This window comes from Pseudopodoces humilis, chromosome 1 (genome assembly GCF_049639895.1).
Source record: "Pseudopodoces humilis isolate 2021_Gansu_Grassland_sample_001 chromosome 1, ASM4963989v1, whole genome shotgun sequence".
Classification (NCBI taxonomy): Eukaryota; Metazoa; Chordata; class Aves; order Passeriformes; family Paridae; genus Pseudopodoces; species Pseudopodoces humilis.
In genome coordinates, this window is record NC_142200.1 from 121927137 (window position 1) to 121939670 (window position 12534).

Genomic DNA, 12534 nt, shown 5'->3' on the forward strand with positions numbered 1-12534 from the left:
CTCATTGTGTTTGAAGCAATACAGTGTACAACAGGCCCTACATTTTGTTGATAATCATCATGTTTCCTTAGATGTCAACAAGATAAGTATGCTCATGGGCTTCATGAGATCACAGATGCTGCAGATGTGATGCTGGGAGATATATGCGCTTCTGAGATGGATGGACTCTTCTGACAGGCTGGATCATACTTTGAAAGCCTGTTTGAGAAGGACTGAATCCTACCAGTAGCTTACTTACGGAACAGAAGAACAGCTCCAGAATACAGATCCATGTCACCATGTCCCAAATAAATTCTAGCAATTAATATTTGCATCATAGACAAGGGGCTAGAAGACTTAATCCCTCCATCTCCCTTTCTCAAAAATTGTGGGAAGACACTGCCTTTTGCATGAGATCAGAGAATCAGATTCCAGCCTGGTTCTAGCCTTGGTACCACACAGCGCTCCACCTCAAGTCATCCCGTGCCTCACACACGGCCCATATCACCAGTATTGAGTGTGTGTATCTCTCAGGCAACGTGCAAAGTGCTGGGGAGAGGAACAACTTATATCTCCCAAACTAACCTCTTAACTCCTTAGATAATACTATTATTCTTAACAACATGAACAAACATATTTGTTTTAGTAAAATGCATTGGAGGTACTGTCATGAACCAAAATCAACTGCATAAAACACTGCACAGAATGAATAAAAAGATGGCTCGTGTCTGTGTACTCCATGGAGACTTGGGGAACTACAGGGAGAAGCTATACATGCCAGAAAAATAGAAACAGTTTTAGCAGTACAGGAATTTGACCACTGTCCAGTTTTGTGTGAGGCAATACAGCAAAACAGAAATGTAATAAAATATTTCAAGGAAGTCAATAAACCAGTCTTGTAGCTGTTTATGAGAATAACCTATGAGTATGACCTTTATCACATAAAAAATCAGAAAACCTGTACCTGGTATCATATGGAAAATGAAATTCATAAGAACATTCTGAGAATGACATTGCAATAATAAACAAAATGGCTGAAACTTAGAAATCACTTTAGGTGGTTGGAATGGTAATACATTCTGTATTTCAAAGACATGCTACAGAAAGAATTTGTAAAATTTAGACATTGCTGTGTTGTGACTTCCAACAGAGAAGGTCAAAGGTTACACAAGGACTTGCCTGACTGACAGGCAGAAAAATGGCTTTGCCTATAGAGACTGGCAGTAGTAATGGCTTGGGGATAAAAGTTTGGTAAAGTTAAGCTTCAACTAAATGCAAATTTCCCCAATTAGTATATAAGGTTCCTATAAAATTTCAAAATGTATAGAGGATACAAAACATACCTGGAATGGAGAAGCCATTGGTTAACAAACAATAATTCACTTTCCATTGTGGAAAAGCTGCCCTCCAGAAAACCACAAAGTAGGAGAAGATACCAAGACCAAAATCAGAATGTGATGGAATAACTGAAGAAAGATCAAGGAGGCAAATGTTGATTCTTCCAAAAGACAAGTTAAAGATGTTCTATGTTCAAGTCTGGGTGGAGGCCAGGGACTATCAAGCACAGAAGTCAGATGAATTTTCAAGAAAAATATCATAGGGATAAATAAAAGTGAATGAGACACAGGCTAACAAAAATAAGGGTAAAACACACTCTAAGCTTTGTCTCTAGGAGGGATGTATGTTAAGAATGGTTTCAGAGGAAGACTGAGATGTTCTTTTGGAGGAGGTCTAGAATCAGAGGACAAACAGCAATATGTACACTCAATGGTCTTGGGGATAGAGAGGGAGAAAGAAGAGAGGAAGATGGAGACCTTAGCAGTATATTTTTTTTACCATAAATCATGTTTGTATTACAAAGGACAAGAGCATCTTGTTAGAAGAATGAGAACTTAATTGACAAACAAGGGAAGAGAAAAGCTTATGTCCCAGGTAGATCAGTATATGAAAGAGCATGAGGGCCTGGTAACAAGCAAAAGAGGCTTCTTAAAACTCTGACGCTTCTGAGCATCTGAGAAAAACAGAGGAAGAGCAACTTTGTGATCCATGGCATATGATAGGTGTGTGGGAAGGGATGTTACAGATGCTATGGAGAACTTGATGAATGATCAAATTTTGACTCCAAGAGAGAGAAATGTGAAAGTGGGAAGAAGGGTTGAGGAGAGGAGAAGGGAGTATTAGCAACCTTGGAAAATTATTTATACTGCTTAGTACTACTGGAAATGTATTTCCAATCTTTGGATCTTTCTGATCTCTTCCAATCTACTACATTCCAAGTACTTCCAATCTAAAATTTGCTTTGCAAGATGAGAAAAGAAAGCATAAAAGATTCTGTGTTTGTTCAGCAAGTTCAGCAAGTTTTTACATAGAAGCCAATGACACAGAGCAAATCAAAACTGACTGAAGAACACTCATCTATGTCATGGTTATAGTTTCAGGGGTAGTTAATACTTAGCAGTGGCCCATATGATGGAACAGAATGAGAATGAAATCACTGCATTCTTGATTGGAAATTGATGGGTTTTCAAGCTATTACAAACTGCATTTCTTTTGCTGTGTTTGCAGTTTCTAACAAGAATTCCACTGAAAATGATGGACAACTTTTTGAAATATTTTTGATTCGTTGAAAGAAATGAGGCAAATGATAAGATAAAAAATTTTAATTTTCAAATCCACAGGGAATCAGTTCTCATAGAGAGTTTATCACACAGAAAGTGAAGCACATGTTAATGAAGCATGAGGTATGAAAAATCCCTGTGACAGGAACTGAAGCACTTTCCAAGGTTTAACAATATATTCTTAGCAATACATTCTTAATCTGTAAACATCTTGATTGAAGAGGTAGGAAGGTTAGACTGGATAGGGTGGTAATTAGCTTGCACTCTTCTATTAGCCTAGTAATTCAGAACTAGAACACTAACTTTTTCAAGAAATGTATTTTTTTACTAAAACATAATCTTTTTGTATATTTGCATCTCCTTGATATTTTTCACAGGGATACTTCTTTTAAGCATGAGGGGAAGAAAACAAACCCAAAACATTCCAAATAATCTGACAGCAAAGGCATAAATTTCCAATGTGATGAGGTCTGGTTCAATCCCCTGACAAGAAACTGTCTTCACTGTTTCACAGTATCACAGAACCATCAGGTTGGAAGAGAACTTCAAGACCAGCTTGTCCAACTGACATCCCCACACCACCATAACAACCCCTAAATCGTATCCCCAAGTGCCACATCCAGACACTTCTTGAACACTTTCAGAGACAGTGACACTACCACCTCCTTGGGCAAGTTATTCCAATGCGAAATCACTCATTAAATTTTTTTTTTTCCTTAATCTCTAATCTGAACCTCCCCTGGTGCAATTTAAGGCCAAATCCAATTCCAAAGCATTGGGATTTTTCACTTAAAATTTTCTAGCTTCCTCAAGTGATGTCCTTACCAAGAGGTCAGACATGAACACTGTCATAAAAGGGTTTGAAACACAAACACTTAGCTGTTTTCCTGGAAATTTCCAATAATTTTGGTTTTGTTTTAGTGTAGAAGAACATCACATCATAACCACAGACAGTTGCTGCTTACTGGAAGTGCTGTCTTTAGTCATCTCTGTTTTACTAATGCACTCCCTGCACAGGAGGGACACAGCACCAGAGTCCAGTCAACTTACTGACAGCAAGAAAAAGAACCAAATAAACTGAATCATCCCTTCAGCACTCCTCCTTCTATCTACTGATAACCATGTACACTCCTAGACCCATGACACAGAAGAAATGCATCCCAAACATAGCTATTTTCAACCTGGTTTATCCTGTGCTTTTATTTTCCATTATTTTTTTTATGAATTAATAATCTTGGTAACTTTAACAGCTGATACAAATATCACTGGAAGGCTTGTGGTAGGTAAGCATATGAATCAGCTAACAGGATCCTTCAAAAGGTTACTTTGTTTCAAGGTATAACAACTCATTAAACTGCTTGAACATAATCTTAAAATTTGACTTCTTAATTAGGTTAAATATAGTCACAGTATTTAAGATAAAATCCTGCCACATTTAATCAGTAAAAAGCCTCTGATTTCAGAAATTCTTTTAACAATGATTTTTGCAAGGAGCTACTATTTTGTATAAGTAACAGCTCTGTATCTTAGCTATGAATTATGGTGTTGTGCAAAACTGAGATTTATATAAACGTCACAAATGATCAATTTCCTTCTAAATCCTAACCCTAGTATATGTGATCACAAGACAAGGACCCCACTTTGCCTGAATAAAAATATACACAATGGTAAGTCACTCTACAACTAAGAATTTTTCTTATACTGCTTGTAAAGTTAATATCTCAGAGTTTGAAGTCTGATGGATTCCCTCTCACTGGGTAATGACTTACTATCTAAGAAGCTGTACTGATTTAATGGATTACTGATGGCCCAAGTAGTACTGCTAATACCACATCATGATGACTCATAGACCTCCCTGAACTTATTCAATAGATATCTATTTTTGAGACATTTATGTTTTCATAGTTTCAAACATCTCTCCGCAGGACTAAAGGCTGACTTCAAAAAGTAATGAAATACTTGGAGTTAGGGCTCCAACAATATTCAGTAACAGGAATCCTCATAAGATCTTGCAGCACTGAGCACAGTGCTATTCAGCATGACACAATTTTAAAATCTGACACTTGCCAGATTTTTCTATTTTTCTTCAGAATTACTGCAGCTCTCTTTTCTATAATATTTTTTCATCAAAAATGTCTATTCCTTTTATGCAGTTATTGTATAGGTAAAGTGTAGCACAGACACACAAAATAATTAGGATAATATATATATCTCCAAGGAATTATTTGTGCAAAAGCACGAGAACATCTATAAGCACAGACATGCCCTGGAGGTACTCACACAAACTAACAGAGACACAGGTGCATGAGCACACCAGAATCTCACAATACTTCTTTGCAATCCTGCTTAGATTTGAAAGCAACAAAATAAAAACTCCCATTTATTTTTCTTCTCTAAGTATTAGAAGAAGAATAGTGGAGGTCTCATTAGCTAAGCTAGCTAAAGAAAGCATGAATAAGAACTGCGTAGCTGAAAGGCCTCTGTTTCTGCTGTTCTTGAAACAACACTTCTGTCTGATTCTGGATAATGGGCTTTTAATAAAAATATCCACCAAAGGAAAACAATTAAACAATACATAAAGCACCAGGGTGCAATCTAGTGGTTCTGTTACAGTCTGGAGCTGTTCCAGCAGAGAACATGTGGATATTTTTTACAGGCTGCAGTGTAGTTCTCAAAAGTTATTATAAAGCAACAAAATTTAAATTGGAACTGGACATCTATACAATCACTCAGTGTTGCTGTAGGTCTTTTAATTCTGATCTGAAATTTATCTTCATGTAAAGACCACAGATATTTTGCCTTTTAGGGTAAAAGTATCTTCTCCACTCTTGTTGCTGTTTAATTTCTACCAGGATGTTTTTTGATGATATTTCTCAACTTTTCCATCAAAGTATCTGACAATATGGAAATTCTTTATCCATACACCTCTATTCTTTCATCCTTCTGGTTTAACAGAAATTGGAAAATGGTTATATTGGAAAAGAGATCAGATACTTTCCAGTCCTTTGAAACTACAGACCATGTATGGCTTGGGGTTTTAATCAAATAGTTTTTAACCTGAAGCACATAAACCTGACACATGCCATATTTTATTATCCTTTCTCCTCCACCCCCTACTCTGCCATGTCAATAAAAGAAACTGTGCATCTGTAGAAAAGTAAGCCAACACTAATTAATTTCTGTAATGAACGGTCTCACTTTTGTAGTTCCAGTGAATTAAAGGAGCACCATATACAGTTTTAAAAATCCTGGTACAGTAAAGGTGAAAATTTAGGGCATTTCAGTCAGAAGAAGTTAGATTTTCCAAATAAAAGTAAAGAAGTAGGAAGAACAAGAGGTTGCAGGTTATAAACACTGTTGCCAGTTTTAGTTTTATGGTGAACTTTGAAGTATAACAAAATGCTGAAAAGCTGTTTATACCACTGGTTCAAATGCTTTTAACTCTGGTTCTCCATTTCCTAAGGACTCAATGCTCAAAACATTTGTCAAGGAAAAAAAAAAAAAAGCATGAAAATTTACCATTGTTACAAAACCTTCATTATCACACTCAAAAAAGTATTCTAAAGTCACAAATCACCAAGACTATTGAATGTTTACATATTAAACTTAAACAGATATAAAAATTACTTCAAGCAGACTTCTACCTTCTTCAAACTTCTTCAAAAGAAACTGCTCAGGCATTAAGTTATCGTTAGCTGTTTGGTACATCTTTATTTAAATTCTCCTAAGAAATTTTTTGATGGCAGAAGGGAAAAGAATGACATCTGTGGTTGAAATTAGCATCTTTTAAAGACATCTGGTAGAATGACAAGGTCAGAAATTAAAAAATTATTGAAACTGTAACTTACAACTGCAGAATGCTATGGGTGTCTGAAAGCAAACTATATACACTCATACAGAAAACATTATTTAGATTTCCTAGGGTTTCCATGACGGCGTTCTGTTCAGCCACATTTTTCTTCCTAAATGCATTGCCCTTGACAATGCAGAAGAACTGTGGATAACTAGGAGTCTCAATAACATCCACCTGCATTTGGGTAAATCATTATCTGCCTGTCATACGTGACTTAGAGATTCTGCCCTCCTCTGTACACAGTAAAATGCTGAACGTATTTCTGCCAAAAAATAGACAAGAGAAATAAGTATAGCTGAGATAACCTTTAGCAGTTATTACAAAGCTATATATTGAGAAATAAATAATTAGTTTCCATTAGTACAGATAAGGATGGCATTTGGCTAGTCTCAGGCTATTGACAATAGAGTTCACTGATAACCCAATAGGTTAAAGTTCTGAAGATGTTACTGGAGTTTACTTCTCATTCTTTCATTGACTCATGAGGCTGAGTAACTAACTTGCGCTTTTTCTAATTCCTCCCCTGCTTTTGTCCTTTTATCTCTTTGAAGAGATATCAAACATTATCAAACATTTGAGTCAGAAACTTAGTCTTATTGTAATTTTTAGACCTCATCTAGTATAATATGGCCTCAGCAGCGGCCTCTGGAAATTACAGTAATAAAAAATTAATAGCATTAATTTACAGGTATTAAGAATCATCGTTTAAAATAATTTTATACTCAAACGCTCTTCTTGGTGGGATTAATTAAACATCACAATATAGCACTGTACTATGACTCACTTTCAATAGTCAGATACAGCTAGGAAAAAAATGTTGCTTTTTGTGTTCTACACTCTTTTTTTATGTTTATCAGAAAGCAAGGTTTCTACTCAGAAAGTTACACAACACTGCAGAGCCATGATGCCAAAGACAGCCATAATAATATTCAAAATAATATCAATCGGTGGTTCGCCCTCATGTGGTGTATTTAGCTCATTTCCAGAAAGTAGCCAAGCCTCAGCAATAAGCAATTAAAGTGATTTGACAACTGGATACATTTCTAAATTAAGAGAGATTGAAAAAGACCAGAAATATTGTATTTTGAGAGAAGAAAAATAAGAAAAGACATCACACAGATCATCCAAATAATAAATTTGGATAGGCAAGAACTTGAGTTTCATCGACACATGTAATACATAAACAAATGGCATTTAATGAAAGTGGAAGACTAGTGATTTGAGGTAAAACAAAGAATTTTTGTTTTTAGACACACATACTTAAGACCATGAAATGTAATACCAACAGGACAAATGAAACTTCCTAAAGTTATCTCAAATTTCTTAGTCAACAAAAAGTTTTAAAAGTAAAATGTACAGTAAAATTAATTTAATAAATAAAAATACATGCTATGTATACTTCTTTTAAAAAACCTAAGGCATATATAGTAATAGAGTGTTCTTTTTAGTGTTTATGAGTTAAATTCTAACATAAATAGTAAAGAAAAACTACAATCAATACTAAGCTGAAACAGAGTTAACAAGGACAATTATATGAAAATATCAAAAGTACTTTTACAAAGTTTTTCCTTTTAAATGTCAAAATTAAATGTCATGAGATTTGGAATTGCAAAATTATAGAAAAAAAAGAAATGGTATACATCAATGCAATGTTTCAAATGAACTTAACTGTGCCCTGTATGGCCACAAGATGACAAGGAATATTTTTGTTAATATTTTTGAGCACATACTAGAATACCAGAAGTTTTAAACATATTTATTTTCTTCCAAAACAAGCACTAAAAACTGCAAGACAAGATGAAGATTTTCTGCACAACTTTGTTTTCTTTCATTTTTACATTTTAACACATGTAATTTCAACCATGATTTTAATTTTGCACTTTGTTTAAAATTATATTTTGAGGTAACTGCAAATGTATTTTAAATTAAATCACAGATATAGTTCATCCTTAACTCTGCCTTATTGCACCTATTTCTTTTGAATTTTCTCCCCTTCTTAAATTAAAATCAAACACGAGTGCTAAAAGATAATATTGTCATGAGCTATTTCTAATCATTCCAAAAATCACACACACATACATGTTTCATTTTATGCAAGCTTTTATGGCCCGGTTCATTAATATGCTGTGGCTGTTTTATGCTACTCTGGAGTAGTGCAAAGCAACCAGAGCATAGTGGCTGGTTCAGTTAAATTTAAAACTCCTTTGTTGAATAAAAGCAGTGCAAAGGAGCTGGGAGACACAGCCAGTTTTCTTCTGTCTCTTGCTTCTCCTTCACTCTTCTGAACACTCTAATTTGTTTCCACTGCCTCCTGCATCTTCTGTATTCCACTCTACAGAAACACATCTCTCCTGTCCCCTGCAAACTCCAAGTACACACACAGACATATGTGCATGTACAACACAGACCTGAGCCTCTTTCTGCTGCCTGCTTTACTGAGCACATCTGGTGTAATGTGGAGCTTATGAAAATAATTATTTGAACATTACTAGTCAACCATTGCTCTTATTTTTTTTCTAGAACTGTTGGCAGAAGAGAGTGGATTACATCCTCATAAACTCGAGTGTAAAATCATCCTCTTAGAAAACAGCCAGCATCTCCTTTGGCTTTCAAAGAGATTAAAGCAAATTTAACCTGAATAGGTGGAAGTAAATGATGAAACAAATCCTCTAGAGGGATACTTCAGAGCTTAAAAATAATGGAAAAGAGCTGTGCATTTTTGTTATCTTAGGAGAAAAGAAGAGATGCTTGTCCTTTAGAAAAAATGTCATTATTTCAAGGATTTTTGTAGCTAGGTCAATTCTTTAATTATGGTAAACATCAAACAACGCTTCTCTGGCAAAATTAAGTGGCATAGTGATTTGATTACTGCAATTATTTTCTATTCTACAGAAACTTCTCTACCCTACATTTTCTACTACCTCCTTGTAGTCAACACAAGCAAACTTATTTTCTTAGTAGAAATAAGAAAGAAATCGAAACATCTTTTATAAATGAATAAGCAGTCTTCACCATCAAATTTGCTACAGCCACTTAAATCTGATTTTTCAATAGAGTCAGTTCAAAAATATAAGCAACTTTTCACGTAGCATTGAAATCAAAATGGCAGACACAAACCAGCACTGTAATTTTTCCTGTTTCCCACTACAGTCTCAGTGCAGCCACTCACTCAGCACGCCTTTGAAGTGATTACTCTGTGTTCAAATTTTTCTGCGTTTTCACACATGCAAGTTGTTTTTCCCTGAAGAAATAGAAATATTTTCTCAAACAGTTTGGAGGAAGAGTCCTAAAAAGATTTACATAAAATAGATTTATCTAGTTATTTATGCAGTGGGAAATAATTAGTATTCTGCTACCTGCATGTTTATACATGTGTGTGTAAATGCTTCTACAAATATATTCTGACCTAAAAGCAACATACCTGATATCAAGTATACTGTCATATATATTACCTGGTTATGAGCTCAACTATAGAGACAAAAAGAAAGCCTTGGTCTCATTTTCTGTGGGCATTATCATTCAGAAGGATCTCTGCTGTGAAATTTGACAGTCAATCAAGTAATAATGAGCTACCTAGTGTCGAGGCTGGTGACACTTCAAATCTGTGCTTGGCGCAATTCTAGGATGAAATTAGGGCACTGTTGGTGAGAAAGTGAAAGCTATGTGCACCCCTGGGGAGTTTTAGATTATTTTAATGAAAAGTTCTCAGTTCCTAAGAACTCAAAGGATTAAGCTCTGGAGCCAGACAGTAAGCAGGAAGCCTTGGCTTCTCTCCAAACAGACTCCACCCATCTGCAAACTCACACCTTGGTTATCCTGGAGAGGACCTTCTCCAGTATCCACTCCTGCCTTCACTAGGGAACAAATACTGCCCAACCTATGTTTACTGGCAGGTATAAAGAGAAAAATCTCTCCATTTTCCCCTTATTTTTCCCTTAAGATTGAAGATGTTCAAAATTTGCTCCACACCTTAGTTTGGACCTTCTGTGTAAGTCTGTCTACAAAAGCATGTAATCTAACATAAAAAACCAAATCAAATTTTTCTCTCTCTGAAACTCACTTATTTTTTTAAAAACTGACTTGTTGTAGACAGAAACTCGAGAACAACAGCTGATTTGTTGGGAAAGTATGGCAATTCTCCTACTGATTTTCTGGACTTTTCTGGACTCTTGCCAGTCTGCTGTCTCACAATTCTGTTCCAGCCAAACTGAGAACTTACGCTACATCACGTGTGACATTTTGGATAATAGCAAGGATAGATTCTGGCCCATGGACAAGGTGTCTCTAATAGGAGCTATAAATTTACCTACCACTCAGACCAGATCTACAGAAACAGCTACCTGGTCTATCCTAAGTAACTCACAAATTTTTGTATACACCCAAGTTCCACGCTGTTTGCCCCATTCAAAACTGTCATACCAATCATACTAAATCCATGTCAGCAAGACCTACAGAGGGCACAAAGACTGTGATCAGGTCAAAAGGGGCTGAGAGTGTGGGGAAACATTTCCTGTTGTTGCTTGGAGAAAAACATTCACATTCATTACAACATTAATCACAAAGTTAAATGGATGCATTTAAAATAGCGACATTAAATTTTTCACCATCAGCAATTTTTCAAAAGGAGATTCTAAACTTAAATTTGAATTTATTTGTCTTAAAAAATACAGTAAAGTTTATGCCTGCATATGATTAGTCAGAGTGTAGTAAGTTACATGAATTTTATTTTCTGAAAAGTGCTGCTTTGCTCAGGAATGGAGGCTGAAATTCCCTCTAACCCTGAATAGTGTAATAGGCATAGCAGCAATACTAGCTGCTCCAAGCCATTTACTAGTGTGCCTTAAAATAAAACTGTGAAGTACATATTTGTAAATGCACTATTAAGCCCAGGTACTTGTCATCAGGATAGCAGGGGTACCAATTATGGTTACAGTCTCAGTATGTGAGTCCTCTGTTGAATAAACTGGGACCACCATTCTCTGCATCATTAGATGGCCAAATTACCTGTATCATTAGTGGAATTGTTTGGATCCAAACCAAGAATGCTGGGGTGCAAATACCAGATATATAAGTATAGACATTATTACCAGTGATTTGAACCATCCACTTCCTTAATTTATGAAAAAATCTCATGGAAGCATAGGAAATACCTTGAGACACTACTGAGTGTAGAAAATTTGAAGCCCGCCACTTACCATTTGTTTAGACTTTTTAAATAGAGACAAATATAAATAAAATAATAACTTTTTCCACAACAACAGTGGGATATCATGAATGTGTAAGGCTATTTCTCTGACTAGGACTTAGACCCTGATTTCAGGTGTGTTGTTTATTAGAAACTCTGCATATTATTTCATGGGCTGTACAGAAGTTCTTTGGAAAAAACCCAAAACACACACACACAAAAACCCCAACAAACCAAGCATTTTGTGGGGTTTTGTGGTGTATTTTCAATAGAGTATAGTAAAAAACTGTATAAAGTAATTGCACTACTTCAAACTAAATGTCTTGAAAGAGATTTGAGATACACATTGGTTTTCTCATTGACTTTCTTGTGTATCATTCTCCTTTAAATGAAACTGCTTCTCAGAGGTGTAGCATCTGTCCAAATGTGAAAGATGAACCCTTCACCTTCCCTAAACTTCACTAAACCTTTCCACTGGATTGCTTTACAGTGAAAGGAAATGGTGTATGTAATATAGGACACTGAAACTCTAAAAGATAGTGGTTTGGACTGTTCTTATCTCCTCTGCTCCCATGAAAATAAGACTTAATAGATTATGAAGCATCACCTATGAAGGAATTAAATTTCATTTATGAATGCACTATTGAGAATATTCATGAGGAGTGAGAAATGAGAAATTCAGCATGCAACATTTCCTATCATTCTTATTGCAGTATGCCAAAATAATTTAATTTTAATTAAGTAACACTTTACTGCAATTCGTTGAAAAAAACCCGATGGTCAAATCTGTGAGAATGATAATGAGTCTTTTAAGTGAATGAAGAACACTGGATTTGGACCATACTTCATAATGCTTTCTGTCTGCTCTACTGGCATATAACTGCAATTAATAAACAGTA

The 12534-nt window shown here is 35.4% G+C and overlaps 1 protein-coding gene across 12 annotated transcripts in view; it reads right to left on the bottom strand.

Moving 5' to 3' along the window:
• HDAC9 (histone deacetylase 9) overlaps positions 1-12534 on the bottom strand; it is a 457947-nt gene that overhangs the window by 83501 nt on the left and 361912 nt on the right. The window lies entirely within an intron of this gene.